At 43.8% G+C, this 8,893-nt stretch overlaps 1 pseudogene across 1 annotated transcript; it reads right to left on the reverse strand.

Annotated features, from left to right (window-relative positions):
* Positions 1-3,892: 3,892 nt before the first annotated feature.
* LOC311627556 (mas-related G-protein coupled receptor member X2-like) lies at positions 3,893-6,000 on the reverse strand (annotated as a pseudogene). Its single transcript has 2 exons — positions 5,990-6,000; positions 3,893-4,891 (listed from the first exon to the last, which is right to left on the reverse strand). The product of its transcript is annotated as a mas-related G-protein coupled receptor member X2-like (transcript).
* Between the last annotated feature and the right edge of the window lie 2,893 nt (positions 6,001-8,893).

Below are 8,893 nucleotides of genomic sequence, written 5' to 3' on the forward strand. Positions count from 1 at the left end.
GACATGCTCCAGTTCTCATGTGCACAAGTGGAAGAGCCCAGATCTGAACCCACAGGTCTGTGTCAGAGTCTTTCCCCTTTCCCTGCCCTGCAACCTCACTACCAGGGTCACTTCTAACAAGGGAACTAATCTGTGTGTTTTATTAAACTAGAATAGCAAATTTCACAAATAACAAAGAAATGGGAACAGACCAGAGATGCCGGGAGCTGCTTCTTGCCTCTGGACAAACCCAATCAGTCACTTCTTTGCAGGTTCACTGCGATAGCTCAGTGTTCCCTGTGTTCTGGCAACTTATTTTTCCTTTTAAACTTCAAGATGTGAAAGGCAATAATTCCCTTTTATGACTAATCTTTAGGAGTGTCATCCTGTTCACCCTTTCTACAGTCTTTTATTTACTCCCTTCAATTGCCCTATTTGTTTGATGTCAGAGTGGGTCCAGAGACATGGAAACATGGAACAGAGTGCAGAATCTCTGAGTGAAGGCGTGGGGCGGGGAGGGGGAGAAGGTAGGTGGGTGGGAGGTAATCAACCAAAGACCTTGTTTGCCTAATCCATGGACTCAGATAATACCGTGCTTCCCCGAATATAAAACATCCTCCGAAAATAAGACCTACTTACAGGTTTCCTTCTGAGTGAAATATAATGCATCCCCCTGAAAATAAGCGCCCCGCCCCAGGCTGTCTCAGAATGAAAATTAATTTACCGTAAACTGGTCACTAGGGCCGCCCTGACTGGAGTCTAGCAACCAGTGACATTACGTGGAGTCCTGATGTCACTGCTGTTTGGAGGCAAACGGAGGTCCCAGTGAGCAGTGAGCACGGGGCGGGAGAGAGGAGGAGACTTTTGCAGATGTGTGTAGAAGAACAAGAGGATTAGAGCAGACAGGACGCGGTGGTGAATGCTGGTCTGTCTCTGGTGACACTACCTTATGCTCACGGCCGCCCTCATGATGACTGAAGGTTCTCAGTCAGTGGCAGACCCTGCCCCAGCCCAGATTCAGGCTCCAGCAAGCCCAGTGACAGTCCCCAGGCAGGCCCCAGGGGGTAAATGTCTGATAAAGGGGTAGGGGGATGTCTGGTGAAGGTGTTCAGTGGCACAGGGGTGGGGGAGGAGGATCACTTAAAATGACACAGGAGGATCAGAGGAGGCAATCAAAATGACACAGGAGGATCAAAAGGGGTTACTAAAATGGTAATCCCCCCTCTGATTCTCCTGTGCCATTTTGATTCCCCCCTCTGATCCCCCTGTGTCATTTTAAGTGATCCCCCTCCCCGCACCTTGATACCCTAATTCCTTTTTTTACCCCTAGAAATGAGCGCAAAAAGAAAAAGCTACTCCGTGGAGTACAAGAAAGGAATCATGGAAGACTCTTGGGGCCAAAATCTTACTGCTTTCTGCAAAGAGATGTTGAGTATCCGATTGGTCTGAAAATGGCAAGCAGAGTATGGTAACTTCATTAAACAAGTGGACAAGGGAAATGCTAAAAAGCGCAAGTGTGGATCAAGTAGGCAACCGTTACTTTCCGAGCTGGAAGACCTGATCTGTGAATGGGTTGTTGACAGGAGAGCACAGGCTTTGGATGTGAATAGGGCTCAGATTCAAGAATTTGCCCTTGCAATGGCACCACAGTTTGACATAGCTCCGAAGACTTCAAAGCATCACAACATTGGCTGGATAATTTCCTTCAGTGAAGTGAACTGTCTTTAAGAAGATCTACAACATTGTCTAGGTTGGAAGATACTCAAGTTATTAAGCAAGCACTTGCATTCAAGTCCTTTATTGATGATGCTGACTTCTCTAAATACAATCTTTCCAACATGATTGCTATGGATGAAACTGCAGTGTTTATAGGCCAATCATCTCAAACAACAATTGAACAGCGGGGTACCTCCTTAGTGTATGTTCCCTCCACTGCTTACAAAAGTGCACGTGTTTTCTGTATTTTGGCAATTCGTCTGGATGGCACAAAAATTCCACCTTTAATCATTTCTAAGGGCAAGAAGGAAAAGATTGAACGTGTTTTGGGCGTTTTTATTCTTAAAACTGAAAAAGTCTGGGCCACACAAGCAGTTATAAGAAAGTGGGTTGATTTAATGCTGCCCCTTGTTAGGTGAGGGAGCCAAAGAGGTCTGCTAGTCTGGGATGCAGCCAACACTCACCAGGCTAAAGACATGAAGACATTTCTTCATGAAAGAAAAATAGATCAGATAATAATTCCTGCAGGAATGATGGCCTATCTCCAGACTCTTGATATTGCAATAAACAAGTCATTCAAAGACAATTTGCACATGAAAATTAATGACTACATTGAAAATAGAATGGAGAGAAATCAGCGTGGAAACGTTGTGAAACCTAAACTGCAAGAAGTTGTGACTTGGGTGAAGATTTCATGGGACAAAATCACTGACAGTCGCATTGCAAATGCACTGCGAGCAGGCTACCTTGACTAGAAGTACTCATTTAAAGACAGTGCTATTGCTAAACATGAGAGATTTGACCACTGATTCTGAAAGAAATGGAGTAACAAGAAATTCACCAGGAAATTCAGGAATTGGATGGTTATGATGATGTTCCAGAATATGATGACATGATTGTCATTGAATAAATGAGCAAATTCTTGATACTGTAGGATTCAGAGTTTGTCTGGTTTGTGTTGGCAACTACCATACTATCGTACCGTGTACAGGTAATAAATTTCCTTTATTTTTATTTAAAAATGTTTCTTCATGGAAAAATAAGACATCCCCTGAAAATAAGACCTAGTGAATCTTTGGGAGCAAAAATTAATAACAGACACTGTCTTATTTTGGGGGAAACAGGGTAGGATAGTGAAGGCCTGATCAGGAGAGGAGGCATGATGGAGTCAATGGGGCAAAAAGGGAACAATTGTAATACTTTGAACAATAAAACTAAAAACAATATGTCCGTATGGGTGCATCAATTTCAATAAATGTGCCACATTAATGGAAGATGTTAGTAATAAGATAAACTGTGTGGGGAATTTGGAATGGGGGGTATAGAAATCTTCTGTACTTTATGTACTATTTTTCATAAAAAGTGCTCTAAAGTATAAAAACTATTAAAATGAATAAGCAAATTAGCATCTGAATAAATAGTTACAATATACATAACTAACCAAAGCCCCGTTCGGCATATATCAAAACTCCTACAAACAAAGAATGCAAAAAGGCAACCATTAATAAAAACTTGCAAAACTAAAAAAGACACTTCAAGAAATATAAGTAACCTATAAGCTCATGAAAGGATGCTCATGCTTGAAAAGGTTGAAAAATGATGAAAATAATGCACTTAAAGAGGGTGACTCAAATCTGGTAATGGGATTTAGCAGAGACTTGACTTGAAAATTACCATACTTTCATTCTTTAGTTCACTTATTCAAACAACATTTATTATGCTAGGGAGCCAGTCTAAGGACTGCCAAAATCATCAAAGCTGCTCCCTGGGGCTCAATTGAACTTTAATTTGTATAATTTATAGGGACATTGTAGGAGAATGACCACAAAATCTTGTCCAAAATGTAAGGTTCATGTAGTTTCTATCAAGTTTAGCGATGAAAGAAATTTAGACTTTTTCTGCACTTCATCTTCCTCTGTAGGTGAGATTCTGTAAATGTGATAGCAGTCCTGGACCCCAGAGATGGCAAAGCTCCCATGGGCATGGGGTGAAGGCCCTGGGTGAGGCAATCAAGGGACCTTGCAATCTGTGTTTGTTTAACAGGCACTATTTCACTTCATCCTCTGGAGCTGGATTATTATGTTAATTGTTTTAATGCAGGGGCCCAGAGGACGAACATGGTAGGAAAACCAATCAAATGAGAGGGACAAAGCTGGCTTTCAAAGTCAAACCTGTCTGAACAAAGCAAAGCTCTGAATCAGGACACCAGACTTTCTGACATGGCCATGGTTTCCCCAGGAAGGCTTTCTCCAGGTTCATTCACCTCAGGAGTGTCTTGCAGAGCCCTCTGGAGAACCACCCTCAGGGTGTGTCTCTGCTTCCACCATCGCTGCCTGAAGGAGCCAACGAAGAAGTAAATGATGGGGTTGGCACAGCTGTTGGAACAGGACAGGAGAACTGTCACCAAGAAATAAGGAATGAAGGCATCAAAATATGGAAACCAGATTACGAGGAACGAGTGGATGCCAAAGGGCAGGCCACAGAGGAGGAAGACCAGCACTGTGATCACGATAGTCATGTAGAGCCTGGTGGGCAGCACCCAGTGGGAGCCACACAGCGGTCTGGCCATCAGGGCCAGGAAGGTCACAGAGAACAGCACAAACAACAAAATCAGCCACACCACAGTGATGAAATCAAACACTGTGCACCAAAAATAATGCATAGTCTCCTCCAGGACCCACAGTAGTTCATTTCCAAGATGCTTAGCAGCAGGGACAGGGCCCAGAGCAGGGCACACATGATAGCAGACATGTGAGTGGGGCGGCGGCAGCGGTACCAGATGGGCCACAGGATGGACATGCAGTGCTCTGTGCTGATGGTGCTGAGAAAGCTCAGGCTTGAGATGTAGGCCAAGACGGACACGGTGATGAAAAATTTGAAGATGAATATGTTGATGAGAGAGATGTCCCAGATGAGTCTCTCCAGGGCATCCATAATATAACAGCAGAGTAAGAGGAAGTTGGCTCCAGCCAAGTTGAGGATGTAGACAGAGAAGGCGTTCCTACTCATGAGGAAGCCCAGGAGCAAGAGCACCCCAACGTTCCCTGCCAGCCCCACCAGGGCCACGATGACTGTCAGTAATTGCAGGATTGGGAACTCTGTTTTGAAAGTTTGTTCTCCTCCACTTATAGATGAGAGATGGCTTCTCCAGGCTGTGACAGATGGATTATTGCTCAGGAACCCTCCACTGGTGCCACTGGAACCAAAACAAGACTTGGGCACCAGGTGCCTGATCAGTGAGTCTCATAGCTACCCTGCTACCTGGGAATTACTGTCCATGTTACAGAGGTGGGAAATGGAGGCTTGCAGAGAATATGATACCAAAGGCTTCACTGCCTTGGAGTCCTGGAACCTGGATTCAAACCCAGTTCTCTTTGACGCTAGAGTCTGGGGTCTCTCTATGCAACTCGGACCCTCTGCTGACATGGGAATATTCTCTAGTCCAAATACCTCCACCCATAGTCAGAGACCATGTCATGTCTGCTGGAGGCAGGAGGAGAATAATCTGAATTCTCTTCATTTGACATCAAATTTCACTTCCTGCTTCTCTACCCTCCTCTGTGTACTGAGAGGACATGTCTATTCCCCTCACTACTGGGCTCATCTCTGGCTCCTGGGTGGTCTCAGGAAGGATAGACACTGGCAGGTGGTTGGAGGGTAGGAAGAGGGCAGGTTTCCACTCCCTAGTTCTGGGAGGTGAGTTGGTCACGGTGGTGTTATTCTACATGAAGACATAGCCCCTGTCTGGTTGCCAATCTTACAGTTAAAATGACAATCACCACTACAGCCATAGCCTCCCTGTGTTCTGGTAACTTACTTTTCCCTTTACTCCTTAGCAGTAGCTCCCTGTTATGACTTATCTTTAGAGTCCTCTCCATCTTTATCAATTTCCCTTAGTCCTGCTCACCCCTTTGTACATATTCCCATTATTGAACTTTCTTCAATTATTCATTAGTTTGTGCCTTGTGTTTTTTGCTGGGACAAGAAAGGTGTACAAACATATAACAAACAAACAAATCCAGCGAACAGTAAGCTAATGTGTAAAAGCTGAGTTATTAACAACAAATCAGTTTTGAAAACAATGTCTGTGAAGCAGAAAGGACCTGGGTCCCTCACAGCCTAAGCTACCAGCACCCACAGCTTCCCTGAGGAAGGTTCAAATCTCTGGACTCTCCTTCATGGGATTCCATGGCACCTTGCACGCTGCACCCCACGATGCAGTAACGACCATGTGGACTAAGAGGGAGAAAACAAAATTGCCTTTTAGAGAAGATATTTCTGAGCTGACTCTTACCTGAGCACCATCTTCTGGTTGAAAGTGGTGAGTAGAAGAAGAGGAGCTTTTCAGGGAGTGCTGAACACCAGACAATGCTCTCCTACACCGGATAGGAAGTGTCTGCAGGAGCAGAAGTGGAACCTGGTGACTAAGGGAGAGTTATCAAGATGCTGGGCTGCCAATGATGTGACTTCCTGCACAAGGGGCACTGGCAAGTGAGATTCTGTAGATGTGAGATAAGGGCCTCATGAGATGCTTTAGGTTTGACTTGAGTCAAATGTCTTATCTCTTCCTCTCCCCATCTTACCCTAACTGGTTCTCCTGCTGTGAGGAATGTTTAAACTGGATCCTATACAACTAAATAAAAGGAAGATGAATGATCCAATTAAAAAATGGGCAATGGACCATATAGAATATTTTCAAAAGAAGACAGAAGGAAGGCCAAAAGGCACATGAAAACATGCTCAAAGTCACTAATTATCCGAGAGATGCAAATCAAAACAACAATGCGGTACCATCTCACACCTGTCAGAATGGCCAACATCCACAAATCAACAAACGACAAGTGTTGGCGAGATTGCGGAGAAAAAGGAACCCTCGTGCACTGCTGGTAGGAATGTAGACTGGTGCAACCACTGTGGAGAACAGTGTGGAGTTTCCTCAAAAAACTGAAAATGGAACTCCCATTTGACCCAGTAATCCCACTCCTAGGAATATATCCCAAGAAACTAGAAACACCAATCAGAAAGGATATATGCACCCCTATGTTCATAGCAGCACAGTCTACAATAGCTAGAATCTGGAAACAGCCTAGGTGCCCGTCAGCAGATGATTGGATCCAAAAACTATGGTACATCTACACAATGGAATACTATGCTGCCATAAAAAAGAAGGAATTCTCATCATTTGCAGCAACCTGGGTAGAACTAGAGAACATCATGCTGAGTGAAATAAGCCTGTCAATGAAAGAGAAATACCACATGGCCTCACTCATTTATGGATATTAAAAAACATTATAAACTGACAAACCAAAAGATAGATATAGAGACAGTAAAGCAACAAGTAGACTGTAAAATTACAGCGGGGAGAGTAGGGAGATCTGGGGGAGATAAGAGATCAACCAAAGGACTTGTATACATGCATATAAGTACAACCAATGGACACAAAACTCTGGGGAGGGAGGGTATGTATGGGGGGGGGCAATGTTTAAAATATGTACACAGATAATAATTTAATAAAAAAAATAAAAAATAAAAAAAAAATAAACTGGATCCTATAATTGCCCACTGTGGGAATGTGCAGGATGTGCACCCAAGTAATGTGAGCTTCTATAGCTAAAGTGAGTTTCATTGACATTATGTATGTGCCCTGCATGATGGAACACATTTGATCTGTTTCCATTTACTCCCAGGAGGAATGTATGCACATTAGTTTATTTCAGAGGACACAAGAGTAAATAAAATAAAAATGTAAAGTCTGTCCTAATCTCAATCACCAATAGTAACCAATGTTTACAGTTCCCATTTCAACTCTTTTACAATTTATTTTATAGCTTTGTGTAATGAAACCTGCTTTTTGGTTGTGACTTATTGATATCGGCACTTGTGTATATTGTGGTTCCTTTAACAGATAAATAATTTATTGCACCACAGGAATGACTTGTCCCTTCTCCCTCCCACCCCCCAGGACATTTGTTAGCTAGATTATTTTCACATGATGTGGGGAAAACCAGTGTTTTCTGCTTTAGCGCCTATGACTTCCTTTCATATGCCCAGGCCACAGCCAAATTGAGTTACATGGTATTTCCTTAAATAAATTAACTACAAAGCATTTGAAACAATGAGAGCAACTTATTCACTCATTTTTGTGTTTTCCCAACTCTATTAGTACTGCGTGCCTATACTGTACCAGATCCATGCAGAGAAGATGCTGTGTAGACAAATGCTAATAGAGGTCCTTTCACAGGCCCAATTTCCTTGATTGTGCTTATCTAAGGATATCATTTTCCCTTAACCTAGACAACCCAATGAGATTAGAGGTAGGGCAACTCATCTATTCAAGCTTTTAAGCTGTAGAATGCTTCCAACCACAGCACTAAGCATAAATCTAAGGGGCTATTATTATGAGAGAACCATAGGGAATCTTCTTTTTCTATCCAATCTGGCAGAACAATTTCTAAATGATTATTAATAGTTTTTGACAGGGATTTTTTTTAACTTATGAAATACCAGAGGGCTGATGCATGAAAATTCATGCACTGGACGACATGGGGTCCCTCAGCCCAGCCTGCCCCATCTCACAGTCTGAGATCCCTCAGAGGTGGGAGGCAATCCAGTGATCAGGGGAAGGTGATGCTCCCATCACACTTCTGCTGCTGCCACTGCCAGCAGCTCAAGCCTCAGCTGGCCCTGGTTACCTGAGCCTTGAATGGCCCTGGGAGGCTGGGCAGCCACCATCTGAGGCTTGCCTGCACATCAGGGCAGCCCTGGGCAGCTGAGAAGCCACCATCATAGGATTGCCTGCTCCTCAGGCTGGCCCTGGGAAGCTGGGGGGGCAGTGGGAATAGGGGATGCCAGAGGCAGATGTGTGGCCTTGCCTCATGCCTGCCACCCTGGCAGGGCTGATGGGATTGGACACTGTCATCTTGTGGCTATGGGTGCTGCCATATATGAGGGCATGGCAGTTAATTATCATATGCCCTCCTGATTTGCTGTGGGTGCCGCCATATTTGAGGGCAGGACAGTCAATTAGCATATTACATCCTTATTGGCAGTGGGTGCTGCCATCTTTGAGAGTGCAGCAGCCAATTAGCATATTCCCTCCTTATTTGTTATGTGTGCTGCCATCTTTGCAACAGCATGAGGGTCAATTATCATGTTTTCTCTTTATTAAATAGGTTTACCTCAGAAGTCAATAATATAT

Source organism: Pipistrellus hanaki (genome assembly GCF_964339955.1).
Source record: "Pipistrellus hanaki genome assembly, chromosome: 9".
NCBI classification, from domain to species: domain Eukaryota; kingdom Metazoa; phylum Chordata; class Mammalia; order Chiroptera; family Vespertilionidae; genus Pipistrellus; species Pipistrellus hanaki.